The sequence below is a fragment of the Chiloscyllium plagiosum genome, unplaced genomic scaffold, assembly GCF_037043375.1.
Source record: "Chiloscyllium plagiosum isolate Xiang-an unplaced genomic scaffold, Cpla_swu_hap1 HiC_scaffold_45, whole genome shotgun sequence".
Taxonomy (NCBI): Eukaryota; Metazoa; Chordata; class Chondrichthyes; order Orectolobiformes; family Hemiscylliidae; genus Chiloscyllium; species Chiloscyllium plagiosum.
In genome coordinates this window covers 66,751,668-66,767,324 of record NW_028270183.1, presented here as the reverse complement: position 1 = coordinate 66,767,324, position 15,657 = coordinate 66,751,668, and the positions used below count along the sequence as shown (strand labels likewise).

At 45.2% G+C, this 15,657-nt stretch overlaps 1 long non-coding RNA gene across 2 annotated transcripts in view; it reads right to left on the bottom strand.

Annotated features, from left to right (window-relative positions):
* Positions 1–275: 275 nt before the first annotated feature.
* The window catches only part of LOC122552421 (uncharacterized), a 754,662-nt gene continuing 739,280 nt past the window's right edge, over positions 276–15,657 (bottom strand). For both annotated transcript variants that reach the window (XR_015754433.1, XR_015754434.1), the window contains exons 3-4: positions 4,510–4,617; positions 276–395 (exon numbers count right to left, since the gene is read on the bottom strand). This is a non-coding gene — a long non-coding RNA (uncharacterized LOC122552421). The remainder of the gene's footprint in view (positions 396–4,509; positions 4,618–15,657) is intronic.

Below are 15,657 nucleotides of genomic sequence, written 5' to 3'. Positions count from 1 at the left end.
AATTAACTCCTTTACAACAATCCCGTTTTCATCATTTGTTCCATGGTGCAGGTATCCTTGTGTCTTTCTGGTTGCATGGTTAATTAAAATTTGTCCTCATACAAAACAAATCTGTAGCTTAATTGTTTTTGGGAAATGTGCCATGTTTTTTCAGACTTTTAACAACAAATGAACTCTTTCTCACAGTCACCACACTAACATGGACTTGGCTGTGTCTCAGTAATGTTTCCAGTCACACTGACATTTGAAATATTCGCCCATGGACAGAATACACACCTTTCCTTCCACATGAAAAGGCCAAATGCTATTCAGATCGGCACGGATCAAGTAACTATCAAAACGGAACGTGAAGTTCAATTTGAATTTCTCATCCACAAATCCGCCCTTTCAGAACCCTACAACAGAGAAAACAGGTCACCACCGTTAACACAGGATGGAAATTCATAAGACAGTGATAGTATTAAATTGTAGGTTCTTTGTTCCCCCAAAGCTTTAAATCTCAGTCTCACAATTGCTCTCTTCTGTGAACTGAAATCCAAACCAATCTCCTCACCCTTTTCCTCCACACCCAGTTCTCACACACACTCCCTTCTCTTTGAAATCAGCTTCCTAGCTCCTGCCTGCAGACTAAGAACCAAAAAAAGGTCTCCTCCCACAATCCAAATATGCGCAGGTCAGGTGAATTGGTCATGCTAAATTGTCCATAGCGTTAGGTACATTAGTCAGAGGGAAATGGGTCTGGGTGGGTTACTCTTCTGAAGGTTGGTGTGGACTGGTTGGGCCGAAGGGCCTGTTTCCACACTGTAGGAAATCAAATCTAATCTAATCAAATCAATGAGTCTGACTCGGAGCCTCCTGGATGTTGGTGAATCCTTCCCCCACCTCCCAGGTTTCCTTCCTGGTCAGAACAAAACTGATTTTTTTTGCCCCAATCTGGAACATTTTATTTATTTCCCCCACACGGACCCTCTGATGAGAACCATCCTGCATACACTGGCCAAGACATATCTGATTGAACTAAGATGAACCAAATTAGAACATTAATTGCAGGCCCATCTGTGTTCCTTTCAATAACATTCCTGAATCTTCACACGAGTTCTGATAACTTTCTGCAAAATGCTCCCCCCACTGATAACCGACCACTTGTCACGATATCAGGGACAGGGGCCATTTCCCTGGGTCCTATTCCCAGAGGGAGGAAACTGCGAATGACAGATTAATCCCATACACGCACAGCCTCTCTCCTGGCCCTGACCAGCCCTGCACATACACCAACAATTGGCCAGCACTGTGCCCGTGCACTGTATCCTCTCCTACAGCACATGCTCCAGATCACACACGAAGCTGGGTGATTGACAGCAGCTGCTGCCCAATAGGGTGGAGGGGGCGGGGCTGGAGATTGTTAGCAATGAATGAATGTGGATGACACTGGGGGATGGACAGGTCAGTGAGGGACAGGAGCAGTGCAGCAGTGGGAGGGGACCCTGGACAAAGTTAGCAATGGGAGAATCTGACAGGAGAGAAACTACAGGAAGGTTCTGTTGAGGCTCAGGCAGGGACAGCTGGGAGACAGTATGGCCTGGCGGCTTGGGCACGTTTTCCAATCAGCCTTTTCAAAGATGCTGTTACTCAACTCTGAGCCCGATCCTCCTGGTTCAGAGGTAAGGACACTATCACCATTTCCTGGTGAGCTAGTGGAAAGAAGGGAAGATTTTCTCATTCTCTCTCACGTGGAAACTCTATGAGCTCCTCCCACTTACTGTCTACGGTGGGGATGGAGACAGAGCAGATGGGAGCAGGGTTCGGGATATAGGGACTGCCTTTCAAATGGAACTTTCCTGAGTGGATGATATTAACAAGACTCAATACACAGTCACTAACACAAAGCTGGTGTACTTGAACTTTATCCAGAATATTAACACTCATAACTGGGTGACACAGATCCCAATGTACAGAGTTAAGTCCTGGATATTAATAAAGGCTTTGTGTATGAGAAATCACGGCTCATGAACTTGAGTCAAATTTTTTGAAGTAACAAAGAGGATTCATGAGGGCAAAGCAGTGGAAATGATCTACATGGACTTCAGTAAGACGTTCAACATGGGAGACTGGTTATCAAGGTTGATCCCATGGAATACAGAGAGAACTAGCCATTTGGATATAAAACTGGCTCAAAGGTAGAAGACAGATGGTGGTGGTGGAAGTTTGCTTTTCAGATTGGAGACCTGTGACAGTGGGGTGTCACAAAGGATCGGTGCTGGATCCACTAATTTTCATAATTTATATCAATGATTTGGATGTGAATATAGGAAGTATTGTTAGTAAGATGACACCAAAATTGGAGGTGTAGTGGACAGTGAAGAGGATTACCTCAGATTACAACGGGATCTTGATCAGAGGGTCGAATGTGCTGAGGACTGGCAGATGGAGTTTAATTTAGATAAATGTGAGGTGCTGCATTTTGGGAAAGCAAATATTAGCAGGATGTATACACTTAATGGTAAGGTCCTCGGGAGTGCTGCAAAACAAAGAGACCTTGAAATGCAGGTTCATAGCTCTTTGAAAGCAGAATCGAAGGTAGATAGGATAGTGAAGAAGGTGCTTAGTATGCTTTGCTTTATTGGTCAGAGCACTGAGTATAGGAGTTGGGAGGTCATATTGCGGCTGTACAGGGACATTGCTAAGGTCACGCTTGGAATATTGCGTGCAATTCTGGTCTCCTTTCCATCAAAACAATATTGTGAAACTTGAAAGTGGGCAGAATAGTATTACAAGCATATTGCCAGGGTTGGAGGATTTGAGCTACAGGGAGAGGATAAATACATTGTTTTCCCTGGAGTGTCCGATGCTGATGGGTGACCTTATAGAGGTTTATAAAATCAGTAGGGGCATGGATCGGGTAAATATACAAGGTCTTTTCCCTGCGGTGGGAAGGCGGCATGATGGGAGGTGGGAGACAGAGGGGCGGAGACCGAGAGGGGAGGGTGACCGTTATTTTGTAGATCTACAACACAACCCTGTTCCTGTTTTCTCCGCATCCACTTCAATCCCTCTGAAGGGCTCAGAACAAGTGTACTGTCCCTGGAAAGTAGAGTTTCAGGGTGATCAAGTGCTGAAGGTTGCATTTGGCACGCTGACCTTTATTGGTATGTGCACTTATCAATAAATGGACCAGGGTTCAATTTCACTGTCCTGGATTCATGTCTGTGGCCACAGACGCGCCTGTCACTGACCCTGACTACTGCATCCCCTGTCACTACAGCTCTGCCATTCTCCTTCCTCCCGTTCTGTGCAGCGGAGCTATCTGTGGTGTCATGTCATCATCTATTGCTGATTTCCCATGAGAGTCCACACCCCTTATAGAATCCCAAGCGGTGCACAATATCTGTTTGAGAAGCGGAGCGATCAGTGGAGAGTCCTGCACTTCCTTCCTGAGCCTCTTACTTGATCTGATGGTCACCCATACCCTTTCTGCCTGTGCAACCCTCACCTGCAGTATGACGAACTCACTAAACGTACTGTCCATAACATTCTCAGTATTGCTCCACAGTGAGTCCACTCTCAGCTCCAGGTCTGAAAAGCAGTTTCCCAGTAGCTGCAGATGGGCACTCTTCCTGCACACATTGCCGTCACGGACACAGGAAGTGTCCCTTATTTCCCATATTGTGCAAGAGGAGCACACCACTGGTCTGAGGTCTCCGATCACAATGTCTCTCTCGTTTCAGTTAGTTACTGCCATTAGGAGAATTTAAATGAGCTAGTAACCTTCCTTCTCTTCAAACATTTCCATTATAATCAAAAGTCCCGATCTTTACTTAAGCTGATATTTTATACTTTAAAAACTGTTTTTAAAAAAACTCAGCAGGTATCGCTTACAACTTGGCTGTTCCCAGTGGGACCATGTGAATTTCTGAATGGCCTGCACTAAAACTGAAGCTGTAGTTCACATTCTCCCTGTCTCCCCTCACTCTGTTTACAACCAACTCCAAAACACTCATTGAGCCAATCAGCACCCACAGTGCAGCCCTATCATTTTCATTGTCTACTCCCACCTGCACTGCCCCAACCTCCAATGCATCTCAATGGGAGCTCAGGAACAGCATCTCATCTCTCAATTCATCCCTTTGTAATCCCAGAGTCAACAAGGACTTCAGCAGTTTCTGAATGAACAGACAGTTGTCAGAACCTGGAACATTCCACCTGAAATGGTAATGGAATTTGAGTCCATATGGAATTTTAATGAGAAGTTTGCAGGAATTGAAAATAAGGAGTTTACAGATTAACATCATGAAGTGGGTGACTGGGTCTAAATCTGACAGTTCCTATAAAGAGACGAGGTGTAATTTGGATAAATCTGTGCTCCCTCTCAGGCCAATATCTCCTTCCACAGCTGCAGGGCGCAGAATTGAACACAAACCCCAAGGGTGATCCAACCACAAATTTGAACATCTTTCTGCTTTTTGCTTGAAATAAAAACCAGATACTTGCCCACAGACAGAACAGATACACCTTTCTCCTTCCACAGTTAAATGTCAATGATATTCAGATCCTGATGACCCTGCTGACGATAGAAAATTGCTTTTGAGATCCCTGTCTCAATTATTCTCAATTAATATCCTATAAAATGAATTGACAAAACAAAACTCACAGTCAGTGCAGGCTGAACAGTAAAGACAAATATTTCTCTTGGTATGTGTTTGATGTGTAATTGCTCCTCTTTCAATCTACATTTCTCCTGACTAATGCACCTAACCTATACATCCCTGAACACTACGGGAAATTTAGCTGGGCCAATGCACCTAACCAGCATATCTTTGGAGATAGGGATATAAAGAGTAAATAATAGGTGGGGATGGAGCCCAAAAGTGTCAGTAACATTTGGAAAGACAAAGCAGTGGATAACAATCTGGCTGGGAGGGTGCATAGCTGTTAATGGAGGGGACAGGTACCTGTGTCTGGCAGCATCTCAGTGGAGGTGCTGGAAATGGCAGCTGATGATCTATGTTCTGCTGCAAAACAGACCCCGTGCTTCCAGTTGCCTGCTACTTTAGCACACGAGTCTGTTGCCTGGCCAACATCTGTCTCATGCTTACTGCAGTGTTCCAGTGAAGCTTGATGCAAGCTGGCAGAACACTCCAGAACATACCAAAACACCCCGTATTTCAAGGACTGCAATTTCCCCTCCCATGTGGTCAAAAATACTCTCCAGTGTATCTCCATCAGTTCCCACACCTCTGACATTGAACCACACCTCTCCAACTGCAACAAGGATAGAACTTCCCTGTCCTCACCTTCCACCCAGGTACAATGCATCATCCTCCGCCATTTCCACCACCTACAATCAGATCCCACCAGAGGTATATTTCCCTCTCCATTCCTTTCAGCATTCCACAGAGACCATTCCCTGTGAATTCCAAGTCAGATCCATGCTCCCCAACAACCCCACTCCCAGCCCCTTCACTTGTCAATGCAAGAGGTGTAAAACCTGTGCCCACGCCTCCCCCCTCACCCCCAAAGGACCCTTCCACATCCAGCAGAGATTTTCCTGCACATCCAAACACCTCACCTATTACGGCCTTTGCTTTCGATGTGGTCTCCTCTCCACTGGGGAGTCAGGACACCAACTTGAGGAATGTTTCAGGGAACATTTCTGCGATGCATGCGCCAACCAATCCCACCATCCTGTGGCTGACCACTTCAACGTCCCCACCCACTCCACCAAGGACATGCAAGTCCTGGGCCACCTCCACCACCAAACCCCAACCACCCGACGCCTGGAGAAAGAAAACCTCATCATCCACATTGGGACCCTTTAACCACAGAATCAAGGTTTCCTCATCTCCCCGCCCCTGCCTTATCCCAGATCCAACCCTCCAACTCGACACCGCCCTCTTGAACTGTCCCACCTGTCCAGTTTCCTTTCCAATTATCCACTCCACCCTCTCTCCATTACCGTTCACCTACATCTACCAATTGCCTTCGTAGCTCCCTTCCCACCAACCACACACATCCCTCTTATTTTTCTCTCAGCCCTCTTACTACTCCCCCTCCCCCACCAATCCCGGCATTCCTGATGAAAAGAATATGCCCAAAATGTCAATTCTCTTGCTCCTGAGATGCTGCCTGACCCGCTGTGTTTTTCCAACGCCACACGTTAACGCAAGCTGGAAGAACAACTCATCTTCCACTTGGGGACCCTGCACCCCTCTAGCCCCAGTATCAAATTCAATAATTTTACGTCCTGAACTCTCCAATTTCCTAGCGCCCTAGCCCCTTAACCCACATACCAGGCCTTGTTATCACATAGCCTACCATTACACATTACCGATGGTTAGCCACTAACAGTCCCCATAAACAGCTATTCACCCTCCACCAGCCAGATCGTTATGCACTCCTTTGTCCAACTGCTCCCATCTCTTTGGACTCGATCACCACCTATCATTTACTCCTTAACCCCTACCTTCTGCGTATAAACTGACATTTCTTTTCAGTAACATCAGTTCTGAGGAAGGGTCAGCGGATCCAAAATGTTAACTCTGATTTCTCTTCACAGATGCTGCCAGACCTGCTGAGCTTTTCCAGTACCTTTTGGTTGTTGTGTGAGATTTAAAGCATCCGCAGTTCTTTTGGTTCTAATTTACAAGGAATTTCTAATTCAGGTCTAGCAGCCTAAAACCGTGCGTTTATAAACCCTCCCAGTCCACAATAGCTCCATTTCTTCCCCAGACTTTGCAGTCTCTCCCATTCCCTTCACACTCACTCGGTCCCCTCTCACCGTGACACTGCGCCTGCACAGCTCATGGCCACATGTTGGCCTGCTGGACCCACCCCAATTCACTCTCATTGGCTGGAGGATCACGCAAATTCTCCTATTGGTCTGACGCTGCTGTCAATCACCCGGGCCCCATTGTGACATGAGTGGGCTCCTCCCAAGAGCATCGGATGCTGAGGGGTGACCTCATAGAGCTTTATAAAATCCTGAGGAGTATGGATGGGAAAAATAGACAAGGTCTTTTCCCTGGGGTGGGGGGAGTCTAGAACGAGAGGGTGTATGTTTAAGGTGAGAGGGAAAAAATTTAAAAGGGACCCCATAGGCACCTTTTTTTCACACCGAGATTGGTGCAAGTATGGAATCTTCTGTTCAGGGAAATGGTGGCGGCTGGTACAATTACACCATTTGGCATCTGGATGGGTATGTGAATAGGAAGGGTGTAGAGGGATACGTGCCAAGTGTTGGCAAATGGGACTAGATTAGTTTGGGATATCTGGTCGGTATGGACAAGTTCGACCAAAGGGTCTAATTCCATGCTATAGGTCTCTGTGACTCTGTCCTGGGATGAGCTTCATCATTCACAGTGAATGGGGCAATAACACAGAGCACTGGGGTTTGGGGCTATTCAGCCCATTGGGGCTGTACTCTCCCCCGCTGGAGATGGTACCAGTCTATCCCAACTCACCTCCCATTTGTCTGTAGCCCTCCAAATCCTTCCTTAAAAAAGTTAAAATTCCAAATTTGTTTTGACAATAACTATTGAATCTGCATCCAGCTGTCGGTCAAACTGTTCCAGATGATCAGAACTTAGTGAGTAAAATAATCTTCACATTTTTAACCTGCATTATTTGCCAGTTACCTGAAGGTAGTTACTAAAAATTGTGACGTTAATAATTTCTCCCTGTCTCTCTGTAAATTAAATATCCTGGAAACAAATCTGCTCCTGGTCAAAATCACTGCCGAACCTTCTCAGCTCCAAGGAGAATTATCTGATATTCTGCTAACTCTCCATAAAAGTGTAACCCATCTTAATTATATTAGTGCCATAAAGATATACAGCAGAGAAACAGACACTTCGATCCAACTTGTCCATGCTGACTAGATATCCTAAATTAATCTCATCCCATATGCCAGCACTTGACCTATATCCTTCTAAACTTTTGCTAATCACATACAACATCTCAAAGGCATAATTGGGTAAATGTACCAGCCTCCACACTTCCTCTGGCAGCTCATTCCATAAACGTACCATGTTCAGCTAGAAACATTACTCCTTAGATCCCTTTTAAATCTTTTCCCTCACACGTGAAGCCTTTGCCCCCAAGCTTTGGACTCACATATCCTGGGAGTAAGACCCTGGGATTTCACCCTATCCATGCCCCTCACAATTGTATCTGATGCTCCAGGGAAAACAGCCCCAGCCTATTCACCCTCTACCTACATAGCTCAAACCCTCAACCCTGGCAACATCTTTGCGGATCTTTTCTGAACCCTTTCAAGTTTCAGAATATCATTCCGATAGCAGAGAGACCAGGACTGAAAGCAGAATTCCAGAAGTGGCTGAATCAATGTGCTGTGCAGCCGCAAAATGGCGTCCCAACTCCACTACTCAATGCACTGACCAGTAAAGGCAAGTACACCAAACACCTTCTTCACTACCCTGCCTATGATTCCACTTTCAAGGAACTATGAACCTGCACTCCAAGGTCTCTTTATTCAGCAACATTCCCCAGGACCTTCCCATTATGTGTATAATTCCTGCCCTCATTTGCTTTTCCAAAATGGAGTATCTCACATTTATCTGAAATAAACTCGATTTGACAATCCTCAGCCCATTTGATTGAAGTCCCATTATACTCTGAGGTAACCTTCTTCGCTGTGCAGTGCGCCTCCAATTTTGATGTCTACTGTAAATCCACTAACTATACTTCATATATTCACATAGAAATCACTGATATAAATGAAGAAAAGCAGTGGATCCAGCACCGATCCTTACACCATATTGCTCATCACAGGCCTCCAGTCCGAAAAGCACTACCCTCCGTCTCCAACCTTCCAGCCAATTTGTATCCAAATAGCTGGTTCTCTCTGCATCCCATGGTGTCTAACTTGCTAACCAGTCTGTTATGTGGAACCTTTTTGAATGTCTTTCTGAAGTCCAAGTTAGTGTTTTATGTACAAAGCCATGCTGACTATCCCTACTCACTTCTTGTCTTTCCAATTACATATAAACCTGTCCTTCAGAATTCCTTCCAACACCTTGTCTGCCACTAACTTCAGACTCACCAGGAGATTGTTCCCTGGCCTTTCCTCATCACCTTTCTCAAATAATGGCGCCTATCTTGCAGCACCTCACCTGTGGCTATCAGTGATAGAAATATCTCAGTGAGGGCCCGGCAATCACTTCCCTAACTTCCCACAAAGATTTGGGATACACCTGATCAGGTCCCACAGATTTACTCAGCTTTATGTGTAAGACATCCAGTACAACCTCCTCTGTAATATGGATAGTTGTCAAGTTATCACTATTTATTTCTCCAAAGTCTCTAGCTTCCATATCCTCTTCCAGTAAAAGCTGACATGAAATCCTCAGATAATATCTCTCCCACCTTCTGTGGTTCCACAGACAGACTTGTTGATCTTTGAGGGTCCCTATTCTCTGCCTGGTTCTCTTTTGTCCTTCGTGTTTTGTAGAATCTCTTTGGATTGTCCTTAAACCTCTTTCCCCCCAAAGCTATCTCACGTATGCTTTTTGCCCTCCTGTTTTCCCTCAAGTGTAGTCCTACTGCCCATATACTCCGAGGGATTCACTCAAACCCAGCTGTCTGTACCTGCCATATCCCTCCTTCATCTTTTTGACCAGACCCTCAATTTCTCTAGACACACAGCATTCTCTACACCTACCAGACTTGGCAATAACAGGAACATACTGTCTATGTTCTCTTGTTGTCTCATTTTCACAGGCCTATGGAGACAATGGCAGATGAGGACATGGAAACAGTCATTCTCAGTAAAGAGGTAGTGTTGGGAAAGATAACAGCCCAAAAGTACATGGGTCTCCTGGCCATGATGGAATGCATCCCAGGGGACTAAAAGAGATGGTGAAGGGTCTATTGACCTTCCTTGCTAGAGGGATGGCTATGCTGCAGCTGTACAGGGTGCTGGTGAGGCCACACCTGGAGTACTGTGTACAGGTTTGATCTCCTTACTTCAGCAAAGATGTACTGACACGGGAGGGGGTGCAGAAGAGGGTCACTAGTTTGAGACAGGAGTTGAGAAGGTTGGTGTATGTGGAGAGACCGAATAGACTGGGACTATACTTGTTGGGATTTAGAAGAATGGGAGGTTGTATTGGAAAAAATAAAATTAAGATGTGAATAGATAAGATAGAAGCAGGGAGGTAATTTCCATTGGGGAGTGGGCGCGCGGGTCAACCTAGCGAGCATAGCGTCAAAATAAGGGGGTATCTGATTTAGGACAAAATTGAGGAGGAACTTCTTCAGCTAAAGGGTTACGAATCTGTGGAATTCCCTGCTGAGTGCAGCAGTTGACATTATCAACTTGAATGTCTTTAAGGCAAAATGTAGATTTGCCAACAGGAAAGGAATTAAGGATTATGGTGAGGGAGCAGGAAAGTGGAGCTGAGGCCATGAAGAGCTCAGCCCTGATCGTATTGAATGGCAGTGCAGGCTTGAGGGGTCAGATGGCCTACTCCGGCTCCTATTCCTTCTGTTCTTATGTTCCCACTTTCCAGCCGTCCCTTTACCTGGGGGTTGCAAAGAAATATTGAAGGTTCTCGCCTTGTACCGTCAAAATTCACCTTTGTCCAACTTTGAACACCAACTTTTAGATCTGGTCTATTATTTTCTGCAACTATTTTAAAACTAGTAGAATTATCATCAGAGAATCCCAAGTGTGGAAGCAGGCCATTCGGCCCATCACATCCACACTGACCCTCAGAGCCTCCTATCTTATCCCTGTAATGCTGCATTTAACATGGCCAATCCCCCCAACCTGCACATCCCTGAACAATATGGGCAATTCAGCCTGGATTATCCACCCAACCTGCGCATCTTTGGAATGTGGGCGGAAACCAGAGCTCCCGGACGAAACCCACACAGACAACCTCAATAAGGTGATCATCCTGTTCCTATTTCCCAGTTCCATCCAAGTAAGTTCACCGGGCGAACTCCCATGAATATCCCCCCTAATCACAACAATAATGTTATCCCTAATCAAAAACACCATTTCATCTTCTCCCTTTCTTTCCTTCCTCTTACATCTATTCCCTGGAACATTAAGTTACCTGTCCTTTCCAAACTAAGCCACGTTTCTTGAATACCCACTATATCCCAGTCCCATGTTCAAAACCATATCTTAAGCTCATCTGCTTTCCCTGTCAAACCTCTTGCATTGAAATAAATGCAGTGCAGTGCTATCAAAAGGACAGACTGATGGGCAGAGGGGATAAGATGGCCCTGTTGGTGAGGGATGACGTTGAGCCCCTTGCGAAGGGAGAGACACAGAATCAGGAGACGTCGAGTCAGATTGGAGGGTGGCTAATGTTGTCCCACTTTTCAAGAAAGGTGGGAGAGAGAAAACAAGGAATTATACAACGGTTAGCCTGATGTCAGTGGTGAGAAAGATGCTGGAGTCAATTATAAAAGATGAAATTATGGCTCATTTGGATAGCGGTAATCGGATTCTTCAGAGTCAGCAGGGACTTACAAAGGGGAATATACTGACTTGGATTGAAAATTGGCTGGCTGACAGGAAGAGTAGTGATAAACGCTTCCTTTTGGAATGGCAGGCAGTGACTAGTGGGGTATCACAAGGTTCGGTGCTGGGACCGCAGCTGTTTACAATATACATTAATAATATAGATGAACGTATTAAAAGTAATATTAGCAAATTTGCTGATGACACAAAACTGGGTGGCAGGGTGAAATGTGAGGAGGATGTTATGAGAATACAGGTTAACTTGGACAGGCTAGGTGAGTGGACGGATGCAAAGCAGATGCAGTTTCATGTGGATAAATGCGTGGTTATCCACTTTGGAGGCAAGAACAGGAAGGCAGATTACTATCTAAAAAGAGTCAAGTTTGGTAAAGGGGAAGTACAACGAGATCTAGGTATTCTTGTACATCAGTCAATGAAAGCAAGCATGCGGGTACAGCAGGTAGTGAAGAAAGCTCACTGCACGCTGACCCTCATAACAAGAGGAATTGAGTATAGGAGCAAAGAGGTCCTTCTGCTAAGACCGCACCTGGAGTATCGTGTGCAGTTTTGGTCCCCACATTTGAGGAAGAGCATTGTGGCTATTGAGGGAGTGTTGGGTAGGTTCATGAGGTCAATTCCCGGAATGGCGGAATGATCATATGTTGAAAGATTGGAGCGACTGAGCATGTATACACTTGAGTTTCGAAGAATGAGAGAGGATCTGATTGAGACCTACAAGATTATTAAAGTGTTGGACACTGTGGAGGCAGGAAGCATGTTTCCATGGATGGGTGAGTCCAGAACCAGAGGACAGAGTTTAAACATAAGGGAGAGGCCATTTAGAACAGAGTTGAGGAGAAACGTCTTCACCCAGAGAATGGTGGGTTTATGGAATGTTCTGCTCCAGAAGGCAGTGGAGGTCAAATCTGTGGATACTTTCAAGAAAGAGATGGATAGAGCTGTTAAAGATAATGGAATCAAGTGTTACAGAGATAAGGCAGGAACAGGATACTGATTGTGGACGATCAGCCATGATCATAATGAATGGTGGTGCTGACGCAAAGGGCAGAATGGCCTATTCCTGCACCTATTGTCTATTGTACCTTGTCAGTCCTACCTCATTCTGTGCCTTGCCCTTGCCTGACTAACTTCTAAACTGTATCAGTCTCAGACTTACCTCCTTTCTCACTATCTCTTTAGGTTTACCCCACGCCCTCACTGGTTTAATGCCTCCTGAGTAACACTAGCAAATCTCCCTGCTTGGATATTAGACACTTTCCAATTCAGGTGTAATCCATCCTTCTTATGCACGTCAATTCTACCCCAGCAGAGATTCCAATGATCCAAAAATGGGAATCCTTCTCCACTGTATCAGATCCTTGGCCAGGCATTAATCTGCTCTACCCTGCTGTTCCTACTCTCACTAGCATGTGGCACCGGGAGTAATCCAGATATTACTACCCACAAGGACCTGCTTATTATCCTCCAGGCTAATTTGCAATATTGTCTCATCAGGACTTCATCCTTCTCTCTTATGTCATTGGTACCAATGTACAGTGACCTCCCACTGATCATTCTCCCCTTTCAGAATATTCTGCACCCTCGGAGCCATCCTTCACCCAGACAGTAGGGAGGCACCAGCCCATTCTGATGTCTCACTGTTAGCTACAGAAACTGCAGTCTGTCCGGCAGACGAGAGTGCCCCCTATCCCATCGATCGCGTGGAACCTGATATACCTCACATTACACGAGATACTTGGCTGTCAGTGCGATATTCCCCGGACAGTGTGATCCCCGACGCTTTCCAAAACAGTATACTTGTTTGAGACGGAAATAACCACAGGATACTCCTGCACTACTTGCCCTCCGCTCCTCCCTTTCCGAGAGGAAACCCATCCACCTGACTGGATCGGCGGTTTTCCTAACTTTCTGAAACTGTCACCTATCACACCCCCCCCCCCCCCCGGCTCCTGTAAATTCTTCATAACCTTTAATCATCGCTCCACCTGATCCATGAAATCCTACAGGATTTGCATCCTCACTTCCTGCAGACAATCAGGATCACTGAAACTTTCCTTAATCTCCTATATCCAACAGGAAGAGCACATCACTGTACGAATGGCCATCTCTGCACCTTAACAGTCCACAGACCCAGAAAAAGGCACACAGTCTTACAGCTTTACGACTCTAGAATAAATTAGTACCAATATTTTATATTAAAAAACTTAATCAAAGTATCATAAGATGTGTATTTAAAGAAATAAACGGTCGCCCTACTGAATGTTGCAGCTTTACTAAAATAAAACAGACTAAGATTTATCTTTGAAGAGACTGAAACCCACCGAGCTGAGAGTCACAGATGAACAGCACTAAACAGAACCTTCGGTCAAATTTGTCCATGCCGACCAGATATCTGAACCTAATCTTATCCCTCTTGCCAGCACCTGGGCCATATCCCTCTAAACCTTTCCTATTCATGTCAAGTATTCAAATGCCTTTAAAATGCGGAAACTGTCAGCCTCCACCACTTCTTCTGGCAGCTTATTCCATGCACGCACGACTCTCTGCATGAAAAAGTTGCTCCTTAGTTCCCTTTTATATCTTTCCCCTCTCATCCTCAACCTATGCTCTCTACTTCTGGACTCTCCTACTCACGACAAAGACCTTGTCTGTTTACCCTATCCATGCTACTACTGACTTTATAAACCTCTACGGAGGTCGCTCCTCAGTCTCTGATGCTCCAGGGAAAGAAAGCCCCAGCCTTTTTGCTCTCTTCCTGCAGCTCAATATTCTTGTAAATCTTTGTTGAACCCTTTCAGGTTTCACAACATCCTTCCGATTGCTGGAGAACAGAATCGCACACAATATTCCAAAGGTGACCTGACCAATGTCATGTACATGACCTTCCAACGTCTATACTCAATGCTCTGATCAATAAAGGAATGTATTCCAAACACTTTCTTCAATATCCTATCCACCTGCAACTCTACGTTCAAGGAAAATGAACCTTCACTGCAAGATATCTTTGTTCATCAACACTATCTAGGAATTTGCCACTAAGTGTATCAGTCCTGTTAAGATTTGCTTTTCCAAAATGCAGCACATCACATTTATCTGAATTAAATTACATCTGCCACTTCTCACCCATCTGAACAACCTCCTTTTTGTAATCTGAGGTAATCCTCTTCGCTGTCCACTATACCTCCAATTTTGGTGTCATCTGCAAACTTACTAACTATACCTCCTATGCTTATATCTAAATCATATATATAAACGATGAAAAGTAGTTGACCCAGCACTGTTCCTTGCGGCATTCCACTGGTCACATGCCTCCAATCTGAAAAACAACCCTCCACTACCACCCTGCCTTCTACATTTGAGCCAGTTCTGTATCCAAACGGCTAGTTCTCCCTGTATTCCATGAGATCTAACCTTGCTAACCAGTCTTCCATGGGGAACCTTGTCGAGCGCCTTACTGAATTCCATAGATCATGTCCACCTCTCAGCCCTCATCAATCCTCTTTGATACATCTTCAAATAACTTAATCAAGTTTGTGAGGCATGATTTCCCATGCACATAGTCATGCTGACTATCACTAATCAGTCCTTGCTTTTCAGAATACATGCGCATCTTGTTCCTCAGGATTCCCTCCAACAACTTGCCCTGCATCAATGTCAGGCTGACCGGTCGATAGTTCCCTGGCTTGTCCTTACCACCTTTCTTAAATAACGGCACCACGTTAACCAACCTCTAGTCTTTTGGCATCTCACCTGTGATAATCGATGATACAAATATCTCCGTAAGAGGCCCAGCAATCACATTCCCAGCTTCCCAGAGTTCTAGAGTACACCTGATCAGGTGCTGGGGATTAACCAAGCTTTACGGGTTACAAGACGCCCAGCACGTCCTCCTCTGTAAGATGGACATATTCAACATGTCGACATCTATTTCCCCACATTCCATATTGCCCATGTCCTTCTCCACAGTGAACACTGATGCAAAACATTCAGTTAGTATCTCTCCCATCTCCTGCGGCTCCATGCATAGACTACCTTTCAGATCTTTGAGGAGCCCTATTCTCTCTCGAGTTACCCTTTTGTTCTTAATGTATTTATAAACACCCTTGGGATTATTCATAACCCTATTTGCCAAAGCTATCTCATGT